Raw genomic sequence first — 14867 nt, 5'->3', positions numbered from 1 at the left:
TATGATTTTTTTTTCTGCGATGATTAGGATTGTAAGAAGAAATCTTAATTGTATTTTTTGCCCTTAATTAGCTTCCAATATTATCTGAATAAGAATAAACGAACTTCCTTAAATTTTCCCACATTATTCGCTAATTGGCCAATAAATCAATTGACCCGAGTCATTAATTAGAATAAAATTGATTTCAATGAATGTTATTTATGAAATACGAATAAGGGTGTGAAAGGATGGTCATTTGATTATTAAATCTTTAATGAGTATGATAACAATAATGCTTTATCGATGTTTTATCCTGTCGTTAAAATTCTCTTCACAATAATTATTTTCTTCTTCTAGGAATGGTTTAGAATATAAAACATGCAACAATACGTGACCATATGTATATGCTTATAGATTATGTAGATGAAAAAGACATCTTCCCGTTAAGAATAATTTTTGATTGAGTTGCACAATGACTAACTTGAAAATCAAGAATCAAACGATTTTTGAAATCTTGTAATTTATGAACTACCATGTGTTATTGAATGGAAACCGTATGACGTTGTGGTACTACACCTACGGTTAAAGGCCATGTGGAAAAGAGAAATAATTTGTAAACTTTTCAAACGGTAGACTCACAAGGGTCAAAGGAAAAGAAACACATTCTGAGGTAAGACGATTTTTTGTAATGTAAAATGATGTTTGCATTTTTTGCTGTTTAATCCAATGCAATAAAAAAAAAGTTGTGAACTTAAAAGGAAGGGTTAAAAAAGTTTTTACGTACTGGGTAGGCGAAAATATATGGCTATATATATGAAAATATATGGCACAACTCACCTAAATATTTTGCCCATAACGCAAATGAAATCAAGTTCTAATCAGAATAGGAACATTTCTTAGAATATATGCAAATAAAACCTCATGTTTTCGTTAATCGGTAAAAGGTGAAATTCGTCTTTGTTTTTCTCGCAAAAATAATGACCACTTAATTTATATTTGAATTATTACTTACCTTTAGGAAGTGAATAAAATTATAAAACTCGTTGATAAACTTGAATGGGTAATTATTAAAGGATTTAATACAAAATTTATAATTCAAATTAAAGAACCTGCCTGAATATTATTATCGTTTATTGTATAAACGTATAGTAGATGAAATGTAATTAAGCACACACACACTTAAATACAATTAAAATAAAGAAATCTATCTTTTAAAATCGTGCATTAAAGCATAAAGATTAACCAACGGTTGCAATTTGAGTATACATACAAAAGGGATAGAATATTTATAAAAGGGAAACCTTTACTGAAATTGTTCCGTTATCACAACACACACAATGAAAGGTGGTTACCGTTTTAGTTTTTAATAAGCTGCCTACATCACAAAAAAATAACATTACGACATATTTTATATTACAATTAGAGCCTTTGAGTAACCTTCGTAATAAATACAAAACTTAATTGTTACTGTCTTTAATATTTGTTAATACATCAAGTATGTCTGCGTTTTTTAGTATCAATATAAAACTACCGTATGAGAAAAAAATCATTTGAAAACAGATCATCACTGTTTCAGCTAGTCTTATAAATGCTTGGCTTTTAAATGTTTGAGTATTTCCAGACTAATATTAATACAGAAAAGCCCACGAAATTATTATATTATATATGCAAGAAGTAAGAAGATATAGTAAGATTGCTAATGAGCTTCAACAGAGACCAACTTGCGCACAAATTAGTTCTCCGTACGGCCTTCGACAACGAGCAAAACATACCAAAAAGCAAGCTTTCAAATGCCCCGCAATGAAATATGTAAAACATTTTACACGAGTAAACTAACGTCTTGATTTATGTACAAAAAAGCAATTATGCGATACAATTGCGATACAATTACAAACGCATATTTTAAATAATGATTTTCTTCTTGTACAGCCGAAGTTCCCGAAAAGATATGTTTGTATCTAGGCATGAATTTATGAAAGGTTTTGAGTAATTTGTTTGAACGACATCTTTGACTTAACGATTTACCAGTAATAGATGTGTACCGCTCATTTAAATCTTAACATCACTACAGACACGAGCATAGCGAACTAGTTTGGGTGTATGCACAACATAAGCTACCGCCAAAGCAATATCAGCGTAAAACATTTAACAATAAGAAACGAACATTCGTGACATTTAGTGTTGTTTTTATCTAATATATTGAAAGTAAGTTTCTTTGGGTAAATTTTGAAAGTGTATTTTGTGCATTCTTGATAATTTTAGGAAATCATTTCACCAAGGTAACGGTAAGTGTTTGTGAATATATCAGTCTAATGGAATTTAGGTTGTCTTTTACTGAGATCCAGTTTAGTCATTAACTGTCAATCATAACAAAATGGGAACAAAAATGCTTTTAAAGGAACTCACTTCGTGCCCTTGGGATACCCAACATCTTGTCAAAAAATATATCGAATTTCAAATACAACAGTTAAATTTTGTCATCTTATCAAACTTTCAGTGAATCTAGCATACCGGTTTTTACTTTTTTCTATTTATATAGGCTTTTAATGACTTGTAATAAACAATTTTGAAATGAACAATTAATTAAATAGAAAAACTATTGTTTGATAAAATTTTGCGTTATGTTTACTCAAATCAGAATTGAAAAAAAGAAATAGCAGTTTATTGCATTCAATAACTTGGAACGGAACGTAGGTAAGGTTTTTTTTTGTATATTCCGTTTTCACTCATTGTATAAATGCATCTGATGAGGTAAGCCTTTTTCACCTGTTTTTTATAGTTCGTTCTTATGCTGTACTGTTATACGACTGCCCATGTTAGGGGGAGGCTTGGGATCCCGCTAACATGTTTAACCCCGCTACATTATTTATTTATGTGCCTGTCCCAAGTCAGGAGCCTGTAATTCAGTGGTTGTCGTTTGTTTATGTGTTACATATTTGTTTTTCGTTCATTTTTGTACATTAATAAGGCCGTTAGTTTTCTCTTTTGAATTGTTTTACTTTGTCATATCGGGGCCTTTTATAGCCGACTATGCGGTATGGGCTTTTCTCATTGTTGAAGGCCGTACGGTGAACTATAGTTGTTAATGTCTGTATCATTTTGGTCTCTTGTGGACAGTTGTCTCATTGGCAATCATACCGCATCTTCTTTTTTATATCCATGTTTTAAATGAGATGCACGTGATTTTGACCCCTAAAATAAATCAAACTATAGTTTACCCTTTGATTTTTGTGCATGTTTTGTAATTGTAAGGAAAATCAATGGGCAATGTGTTTGTTTTTCCTTTTAAGGTAGCACAATACAAAGATTGTTTCACTCCCAGACAAACTGTGTTGTGCAAGAATCTATAAAATATTTTTGGATGCCTCGAATAACAAAGCAGCTAATTTCATTCAAGTATAGACTTCACAATATAGCAACTAATTACATAACAATTAATGATGTAATTATTATGGCGTAATGAAATTATCATAATTTGAAAGATTTGTCATTCTTCTTTCTTTTGGTGCCTCATTTATAAAATTTAAAGAAGGATGAGTGGAAATACATCAGTTTAAAGATGTCTGGTTAGGGATGAAAAATCGTTGTATTGTGCTACCTTAAACGGTCGGTTTTCATAGATATAGGAAGATGTGGTGTGAGTGCCAATGAGACAACTCTCCATACAAATAACAATTTAAAAAGTAAACCATTATAGGTTAAAGTACGGCCTTCAACACGGAGCCTTGGCTCACACCGAACAACAAGCTATAAAAGGCCCCAAAATTACTAGTGTAAAACCATTCAAACGGGAAAACCAACGGTCTAATCTATATAAACAAAACGAGAAACGAGAAACACGTATATATTACATAAACAAACGACAACTACTGTACATCAGATTCTTGACTTAGGACAGGTGCAAAGATTTGCAGCGGGATTAAACGTTTTAATGGATCCAAACCTTCTCCCTTTTTCTGAAACAATACCCTTTTCATCATCATTGTTATCTTCTAAATTTCATTAAAAGCAGTAACACCAAATATCAAATACTTAAAAGGCGAACCATTTTCGAGTTAAATTTCCCCACTTAACACACACCTAAATTATCGATCCTACTTGAATTAAGAGCAGGTAAGATTTAGCCCATAGTGATATCAAAGGTTATTCCCACGTAGTATACAAATCTGAATTTCTGTATTAAGACTGACATTTGATATTTCAGTTCAAACACAATGCCTATTTATGTGTAGAGTTTAAAGTGCAATAACTGGTACGGCACCTTATAATATTTCAACAAATTAAGGTTTCGTAAATCTTATATCTTGTCGCACCTTAGATGATAAAATTTTGACGTCAAATAGACGTTAATCAGTTAAAAATGAAGATACGGTCAATTTGGTTTGAAAAAGTAATTTCGTTTTGCATGTCTACACCTCTAAGTGATTTTCATCGGCTTTAATTATAATACTTGGTTTTCGGTAATACATTTAACTTTTTAGTATTTTGTAAGAGAACACATTACATTTACTTGTTGGTTCTTTTTTATCGACATTCACATCTCGCATGGATTTAAAAGAGACAGTTATGCCCTTGTTGTTATGCTGCAATTAACTTTTTAATAATAAAAACGTTTAAAAAATGTGCTTGCTTTGAGACGAAACTTTTATTAACGCGTATGTTATTAGCGCTGTTAAATTGTCAATACAGTTCTGTGATTAATGAAAAAACAGTGAAAGAAATAGTTGTGAATCATATAATCAAACATTGTTTCAAAGAATACTAGACAACATAAAGTTTACTAACGAATCTTCACATCACATCCGGTTTATGTCCGATCGTCATTTGCGAGCGTCAAGTCTTTTCTGATAACAAAAACAACTCTCAGTCTTACTTGACTACACAAATGTTGAAACTTTTGATGCTAGTGTCATTACAACCAAGTAACATATGTTTCAGTTATTTACATGAATGTACAATTTAAAATGTTGAAGGTTGTCACGAAATATCTCTTATCATGATACCAAGCATATACTGGAATTACATCAAGACATATAAAATTGATTTAAACTTATATGTGCTAAATTGAACAACTGTTACATTCAAACTCCCATGGCAGGAATCGTTTCCGAATGTATTTGTCTGGGTAAGTTTTTTTTTTTTTAAATAATCTTAACAATGATTAATGGTGATTTTTCAGTTTGTAATAAATGTCATAACACTTTTTGGTTTGATTTAATCCTCTTGAAATGTGTAAATGTTTGAAACATATCTGCTTTATGAGAATACATTTTAGACTATAAGAAAAGTGATAATCCTTCAAAATGCCATTCAAGTGCTGAAATGTGAAGACACCAGGTGTTAATATTGGTTAACTATGGATTAAACAGTGCAATTAATGGAATTTTACATTGACTGCAGCTAATTTAAGGATAAAGCGTCTGGAAAAGATATTAGTACGTAACATGTTTAATTCATAGCAAAACAACGACTTTATGAAAATTAATAATCAAATTAACATTTTTTAACACACAAATGAAAGTGATACCTCGAGAGTGATACACTACTTATAACAATGCAATAAAACAATTGCAACACAATATTCCCTTAGTTGACATATTTAACACCTACAATGAAATATAATCGAGAGATAGTAAATAGAGAAGTACGTTGCAATGATTAAGATGTGAAGCAACAAAAGATAAAACATACTTCAAACAAAAGAGAATGTCAGACGTCATCGTTTACAAAGGTTTACGTAAGCGTAATATTAACTTAATTGTCCAAAACTAAAAAAAAACCTGGTAAAGATATATACAGACTAAGCATCAACTCTTTGTTTTAAAGAAACTAAAGTAGGTATATGATTCCAGTTTCACTGATGAAGTATTTGTAGAAGAAATGCAAATTTTTACTACTGGTATATCGGATGAGTTTATATACGCAATGGGCCAGCAGCTGTAAAATACAAAAGCCAAATAACAACAAAGTTCAGTTGCTTTATTGGTTACAGGTTCAGACTAACTGTGCTCTTTACAAGAGGGTTATATATCACTATGGGTCAAATTGAAGCTAATTGGTCATGTTTGTTGAAATATATAACACGACGATTATTTAATATAAGGGTTTTACAAATGATGCGATTATTTGTTCATTCGATTGACAACAATTCTGTCAGCAGGTCGGAGGGTCTTCAGAAATATCGCGAAACTGTTTAATCTCGTCGTGGTATTAAACTTATTCTAAAAAACTAAGAAAGAACCTCCAGTTAATTTTAAATCTCGATCTTTCTTAGAACTAAGTTCTATCAAAACTTTTGATTTTTCAATCCTGAATACCACCATTCCCCATATGGTTTGAAAAATCGTCAAAATGAAATAATCTTCAATGCTTTTCAACATAATAGAGGTAGCATACGCCATACATTTATCACTGGTGTTAATAGTGAACAACAATTTAAAACATGCTACACAGAGGTAGCAGTGATTAGTATGCTCATTATCATTAATGTGAGAGCTATTGTCTAAGATACATATATAAAATCCAATATTATCAAAATTAAAGTACCGTTTTGGATTTTATCCAATACAAAAATACCCCTTATATAGTCAAAGCGTATGGTTGGAGGCGAACTCATTGAAAAGTCCGTATCTAATGTTTAATAAGGTCGATATACCTTATTTGGTGTCATAAATTGGGTCGCTAATGTTGTTAAAGAACCCTGTTCCAGCTAACGTTTACCTAAAGCTGTATTTTGTTAAAAAAAAATGGTTCTTGGGTCTCCATAGTCTTTAACTTTGTACTTATTTAAACTCTTTTAACGATTTTGATTCTGGCGTCACTTGTAATATTTTGTAGACGAAACGCGCGTGTGGCAGACTTCATTTCACGCCTGGTATCTACAAAAGCGAGGTCAATAACACTGTTTGTAGAGGTTTCCGTACGGAAGGTATTCCTTACAAAGTAGTCAGCACTTATGGTTGACATGAATTAGCATTGATATTGTCATAATTATAAATAAAATCGTTCATATAACTTTTGATTTTTTCAAAATTCAAAGGATTTCAACCGCAGGAATAGATATAAATGATCGTAGATGTATTTTGTGCAACATTTGGTTCTCAATGCTCGTCAACTTCGTACTTTAATGGGCCTTTTTAACTTATTTGATTAGAGTTTCCCTGATTAGTCTTTTATAGACGAAACTAGCGTCTGGCGTACTAACCTGTACACCTGGTATGTATGGCGTGAATATTCTATCAACTTCATTAAACAGATTAGACCATCTATAGATTCAGCACTATATTAAAAGATATATGTAATATATATGAAAAGCCAACGGAGTCAAAAGTAAAATCACGAAAATACTGAACTCCAAGGAAAATTCTAAATAAAAAGTCCCTAATCAAATGGCAAAATCACATGATGAAACACACCAAACGAATGGACAACAACTGTCATATTCCTAACTTGGTACAGGCATTTGCAAATTTAGAAAAATGGTGGATTGAACCTGTTTTTTTTTTATCGCTAAACCTTTCACTTGTATGACAGTCTGATCAAATTCAATTATATTTACAACGCGTTAACAAAACATCCATATAGGTAACATTGCCAAAATATGGGAACAGCAGTCATCACTGTGTCACAATCTCAAAACAAACAGATATTTCACAAAGAAGCACAAAAAACATCTATCAAATTTAACAACCACATTCATTACTTATATATGTATTTTAAATAAAAAAAACTCCAACTTTTCAATTCATAAATTGTAAATAATCATTTTCTTAACCTGACCATCTGTGTTTACTTTTACATTTTGTGGGAAAATGTCGCTTAGCTCTAAATAGCAAGGACAATATATCAAAATTGAGGCTATACCCTAACCTTTTTAGGTGTTTAAAGGTTAATCGTAATGCTTATATGTGATACACAATTAAAAATGTAAGTACTGATGTCTGTCTCATGAATGAGGATATTATTTGTTGGATTGTTATTCTTTTTTTATTTCCTAAAGCCATACAATATTGTAGTCAATGTACTTGGAAATAAAAGCGTTTTATAGACAATTACTACAGTTCCTTATTCAACGCAAATTTAGAAAACTAATGATATCAAATGAATAAATCAATGTGGTATAAATATAAAAAAAATCAGGCTTAAAACTTTTCTAATTATTATTTTCTATAATTCGTATTTGTAAATCTTCAGTATCGGGCGATAAATTAAACGGAAATAAATAGCACTCAAGTCAATACATTGATATTCTCTTGTTTGTTATTAGTCACTTAAGAATGTTTGTTTCATTTATTTTGTTTATTTTTTATATTCAGGAAATTAAAAAAAAAGCGATGACAATACGACCTGAAAAATAATCAACAGTATTGTTTGTGATAATCGATTGTTAATGTTAATTACATGTGTTTCATATACAATGTATTTTAGCACTACATGACCTGATATATTGCATTACCTCAGCATAAGCTGATTCAATAATAGTTATGGGTTAGTCATCATTAATTGACAAGAAACATCGTAATTCATTAAACCAATAAGTTCACTTATAAACGTTGATGATTTCTCAATTGTTTACTGTAGATTACTGTATGTATATCTATTGCCAGATAGAGACTACTAAACCAACTGTTCTACAAGGGAAATAAAAAAAAAACATTAATTTAGATGAAATCTTTGTGTATGTGGTTAAAATTTGCTCTTGTTTTGAATGAATATTTGTTTTTTTGTTAAGTATTTTCCTTTTTTTATTTCGCGAGTTATCATAGAGCTATCGCTTTTGTTGGCTAAGTTAACTCGTTCTCGGTAAAAGAAAAAAAAAAAAAAACTTCCAATTATATAAGTTGGGTTTTGGAGGAAAAAATAAACAACATTCAAAGATTCAATATATGGCGAAATGTATTTAAAAAATCAGGATTGAAAACTATATGAACTATGGAAGAAAAGGTATGAATTGGCATTTGTACTTATTAAAACATTTGTAATTGATTACAAGTCCTTTATTTTACCGGTTCTTATCCGAATCGGAAATAATTCAAACTGCATAGTCTTTAACAATTGTTTAGCTCCTGTAGATTTTTAAGTTAAAGTCGTCTACAAAATTAAATAAAAACATAAGATATTAAACCAACTGGTTAATATATTCTGCTATTACAGACACATGACTTATTTTGAACTGAGTTTTTCTGTACGTATTGTTGTGTGTTTTTTTTCTACATTAGCTAGATGTATAGGGGGAGGGTTGAGATTTCAAAAAAAATAATTTCGCCTGTCCTAATTTAGGAACCTCTGGCCTTTGTTCTTCTTGTATGATTTTTAATTTTACAAATATACATTTTTGTTAAGGGTCCAGCTGAAGCGTGCCTCCCGGTGCGGATGTATCTCGCTGCATTAAAGACCCATTGGTGGCCTTCGGCTGTTGCCTGCTATTTGGTCGGGTTGATGTCTCTTTGACACATTCCCCTTTTTAATTCTCAATTTTATATTTTCAATTGATGATTTCTGCACAATTCCATTGAAAGTTTGTACCACAATTTGGCATTGCCTTTATGAAAGATACTCGGTTGGTTGACCATTCTTGAAAAAAAATAATTTGCAAAATCTTGATAATCCGTATGAAAATAAATATATTCCTAATATCTTCTGCTAATTCTAATATCGACGAATCAATTTTAATTGCAAACTATCTGTAGACACTTTTCTGAAAATAGACACATACGTCTAGATTATAAAATTAACATGAGGAGGTATCTGGCGACAAGGGTGTAAAATTCTCCCTTAATTACCCATTTAACTGCTGTTATTAAAACATTTATTGTATATCATGTAAATAAAAAACGACTTTTACACACTATCGTTATACAACTATTTCATTTTGCTTCTAATTTACGACTGTTATGACGTTGAATTTATCATTTTATTGGTCTGATATAAGTATTCTGGGACTGACATTATCTATAGTAAAACTTTCTAAAATTGTCCATTTATAGATTTTGAAATTATCAAAAAAACAAGCTTTCAACTCCTTCAGGCATGGTTGACTTCAGATGTATTTGGCTAATTTGTTTGTATGTCCTTTTGTTGAAATAGCTCTTTAATCGTTTATGTTCTTAAACATAAAGGCACCAGTTTTATAGCGCTGTTCACATCGTTGTCTTTTGAACAATCGGCTTTGAGCATTACTGATAAAGGTAAATCCAGAAAAGCGATTCGGACGCACACAATTTATAACCTGTTGTTTTAGTTGGTAATAAACATGATATGATTAATATGATAGTAAAACTAGATTCAAATTCAAAAATGTCCTTTCATTGTCAAGATATATCAGAACAAGTAAATTAAACAAAGACAAACTTATGGTCACCTATACTAACTGAAATCAAACCGTCAAGGAATCTAACAGTAAGCAAGGACAACAAGTTATATCTAACAATAAAACGTAGTTAACTGACGAACTGATTGAAACTAGAAAGGAGTAAGTTCAAAAAGGGCCATATTTGGCCCCAATTATTAAGTTTAATGTTACAAGGTAATAAATGTTTTGAGTTGATTTACAGACATGTGAGAAAATTTATATGTGTCAATTTTTTTGTTTCTGAAGCGTTCATTTTTTCATCCCGATTAGGTCAAAATAAGAGATTTTATCAAAATTTAACAAAATCAGCCATATTTCAGCCAAATTTAGAACCAGGAACATAGATCGCAGGCGTCGACAACTAAATATTCAAGTTAGAAATCTAAAATGTTATTATAAACATTATTTTAGATTTAAGCTAAACAAGGGGGCCATTTAAGGGCCTTATCGAATCTACTCCTTTATAACGAAACCGATTAAGACAGATGTAAACCATCGTTACATCACTGGCCTACAGACATCTTAATTAGAACAGACACCCCAAAAAGAAGTGTTACGGTTGCCCATGAGACTAGGACCTGTTTAAAATTTGATAAATAAAAACAACAACACAATCGTATGCAAAATGATGCAGTGTATAAACATTACACATATAAATACTTTCACTGTTTTATATACTACCTCGTGAACTTGATTCGGGGGACAATTTGTTTCAACAGGCAAATAGCTTAAATATTCCCCAATAATAGTTCCCTAAATTTGAGAGAATATGTTGTATGTCTTTGCCTTAATGACAACACTTAAGTAAAAATCAATAATTTGTTTTTTTAAATGTTTGTATATTTGCTTTATTATTTTCTCAGATTATAAATACCAGTTCAGTACTAAGCATAAGATTTATTTCATCTGACCAGATTATGGTTTATAGTTGCATGTTACCTCCTTTTATTCAAACATTTATAATTTACTATTGAAGTCAAATTCTTGAAAAAAGTACACTTATCTAGTGTTTTTGTGGCATTAACCTTACAGCAGGAATGTCAGATTTGCTTATAGAAAATGGCTAATATTGCTGTTGACCTTTTTTGTTACTTTTAATCATTTATCATTTACGTTCCCAATGCGAATTTTGTTTTATCTGGATACACGAGTCCTCTGATGCAATATGAATACTGGTGACCTTGTTTCCAGTAAATTGACAGACAGTGTGATTTTAACAAGTATAACCAAATGAACAATAAAATATTGAAATGAAAAAGCTATCATATTCCCGAGATGCTAAGACAGATGCATTAAATAAAGAAAAGAAAAACACTTTATAATTTTTAAATGAAGAAACTTTGTCCTAGTTAAATTTACTGAACGCATTTTTCATATTTCTATTTCTATAAGGTAATTTCATGGATTATAGATCATTTGCAGAAATACTAAACGCTTGCAAGTAAATTCATTTTTCTGAGATTTACGTACTGTATCCGAAATTACATAACACATTTCCGGATTGGGTTTAAAGATATAATAGGTCTTTGGGTTATAAGGCTGGGTGAAACTTAAAATTCTTTTTTAAATCAGGATAACTCATATTGATTTGTATGGGAATGATTTTTAAAACTTATAATTCATCGAAAGAAACAAATATTATGTTTTAAAAATCAATAAAAGCACAACTAAAAAGGTATTTGGATACTCACATACACTCCTGTTGCTCCCACATACAGTTGATACTTTATATTCATATGTTTGTACTGCAAAAGGTCGTTTTTTTTTTATTTTGTAGAATGTTTATGACGTCTTTACACTAAATGCGTTGGATGTGTAATCTACGAGAAGATGATTTATGATTTGTACTTGGTCTTTACAATTGCACAAGGTTTGAGTCACAGTACTCTTAGATAGTTATTTGTTTCTATTATGTTGCGCTAATGTACGACTAGCGCTAATTAAAGGAGAGTTGGTGCTTAAAACATGCTTAACACCGTCACGTTTTGTATATGCCTGTAGGTCAGTGGTGTTGTATGTTGCTGTCTCTTACCTGGTATTTTTTCTATCGTTTTATTATTACTGTGGCCATTTTTTGTCTAGTGCAATTTGTTTTTATTGGTAAAATTTAAACTAACAACGCTGTAGGTAAAAACAAACAAGTACACAAAACACAATATAGGAAACTAAAGACTCAGAGACAAGAACCCCACCAAAAACTGGAAAGCACATCCCGCTCCACATGTAGCACATAGTATAGTTTTGTCTTTATAAAAACGTTATCTACATTGATTATAATTATCATTTTCATTATATAATATTATCGAGTGTGAGTGATAGAATCAATTTAAAGTTTGAAAGTAAATGTTATTTAGATCTGACTAATTATACAACCGAACTTTCTTTAAAGTCATATGAAACGAGTGAGTGGTGAAAAATAATGTTTTTCCAATTCTTGAACCAACGCATATATATATCACAAACTAAGTCCTCTGTGCACGATTTTATCATTATTTACGCAAATATATCGTATAATCGTCAATTTTTTTTCTCTCTGTCTGTTATGATTTAACAAATATGGCTGCTCATTAAATGCCGTGTTTTGAAGCCGAAGCTTACCGATTGTCACCTTATAGTAGATAAATAACAAAAAGCATGGGTATTGAGCACGTGCTTAACATGTACAATCAGATAATTGTTTATTTTAATGACAGATTTATGCGTATTGCGATCACCGGATTTTTACGAGGAGGGTTACGCTCAGGTCACTATGCATACGGAAAATATGTCGGCGAATTGCTTCCTGGAAGCAAGCAATTAAAAATAAGTAAACTTCTTCTAAATGTGGACAAATTAAAGAATTTTCCTCAGAAAAAAGTATATGTACAAAAGTTTTATAATGAAAACTATCCATTTAGTTATAAAAAACAGATGCATATTTTTTTTTTAATTTGAGGTTTCATATGACTTTAAGCTTTGTATTGAATTATTTGTTATTTAGTGTGACATTGTTTTATTCTTTTTTTATTTTTATTTAAAAAGAGATAAAAATAACCACTGATAATGAGTGATTTGAAATATACAAATACATATTTATTTCTTCTTATTCGGTTTTATTGGAAATACATTATTGAATTTTCATAATATATAACATTAATTATAATTTCATGATTCTGTCATTCATATAGATCACGACTTTAACAATCAAACGCATGCTCTAAAATGATGATTGCTTTACAAAGATCGCTCATCATTGTAGACCTTTCTGATACAATGAATTACTTTCTTTTCGAAATGACATTCCTTTCTAATGATTTATAAGACAAGCTTATTGCGACCAAAACCACAATTTGCCATTTCAGGGAAAAACACCCATGGGTAATCTTTTAAAAGGCGTGTAAGAAAATTATCTGATTGGCTCAGTAGGTTAAAACAAAGAAAATTTAATCAATGAAATTGCATCATTCATTTTGGTAAAGAAATATGAATCAGAAACAACCGATAGATTCGTCTATTTAGAAGGGAATAGTAATCAGCAGCCAGTCTTTTAAAATATTTTTCGAATGTAAAGGATATACAAATATGATGAAAGATTCTTGTAGTTTATACATTTAAGGTAAGATCCTATTAGAAAAACAGTCTTTTGAAAAAAGTAATGCATTTCGTTTGGCATATAAAAAAAGAACTTTAAGAAATGCATATAAAAGAAGGGCGAAAGATACCAATGGTACATTCAAACTCATAGATCTAAGATAAACTGACAACTCTATGACTTAAAAAGAAAAAGACAAGCAGACAAACAATAGTACACAAGACACAACATAGAAAACTAACTTCTAAGCAACACAAACCCCACCAAAAACAGGCGGTGATCTCAGATATATTGTGTTTATATGCTACTTACTGAGGAGTGTTTTCTTTTAAGCCTCGGTCACTAGGCGAGTGATATGAGAGGCAAATTTACATTTTTAATGTACCTATCTAACACACGGCTAAATTATATATCATTGGAAAGCTAAGAACGTGTACTTTCTAAATATCCCGGTCGTCAAAAGAAATTATGGTGCATTTTTTTAAAAATAGAGATCAAAGGTCATGGGTGCAATTTCAATTTACGGATACTTCCAGTAGAAAAATCGAGTCAAAACAAATGCAAAAATGAAACAATTTTATAGGAATGCTGTATTACTGTTGGGAAAATATATTTCTATCATAGTACTAATTAATTTTCGTTGATTTTAACGGTAACGCATGTTACGTAACGTTTTCTCTCGGAGTCTTTGAAAATCAACCATTAAGTCACACAAATGTATCTGTACAGTAGTCGCCCTTGCATTATCTAAATCGTATAATACCTCCATATCATTTGATTGCACGTATTTACAAACATATATCTGCAAATTTGATATAAATAGTCCGAAACAAAATATTTGAAGCAAGGGGAAAATATAACATATGACGTATTTTTAATTGTTTTGAAAGTCCCATGATGAGCTGTACATTAAAATTGAGGAAGCGTATGTTCTCCTGTTAGTTTGAAAGCTTTCCAACCGCTTCA

General features: G+C 30.7%; 1 protein-coding gene across 1 annotated transcript in view; it reads left to right on the top strand.

The window, feature by feature from the left end:
- Window positions 1-284: 284 nt before the first annotated feature.
- The window catches only part of LOC139490024 (homeobox protein 2-like), a 33353-nt gene continuing 18770 nt past the window's right edge, over window positions 285-14867 (top strand). Inside the window, exon 1 of the mRNA XM_071276880.1 lies at window positions 285-649. The gene's annotated coding sequence lies outside the window, so the exon portion shown is untranslated. The remainder of the gene's footprint in view (window positions 650-14867) is intronic.

This window comes from Mytilus edulis, chromosome 1 (genome assembly GCF_963676685.1).
Source record: "Mytilus edulis chromosome 1, xbMytEdul2.2, whole genome shotgun sequence".
NCBI lineage: Eukaryota > Metazoa > Mollusca > Bivalvia > Mytilida > Mytilidae > Mytilus > Mytilus edulis.
The sequence above is the reverse complement of the archived record's forward strand: the minus strand, read 5'-3'. Positions and strand labels throughout refer to the sequence as shown.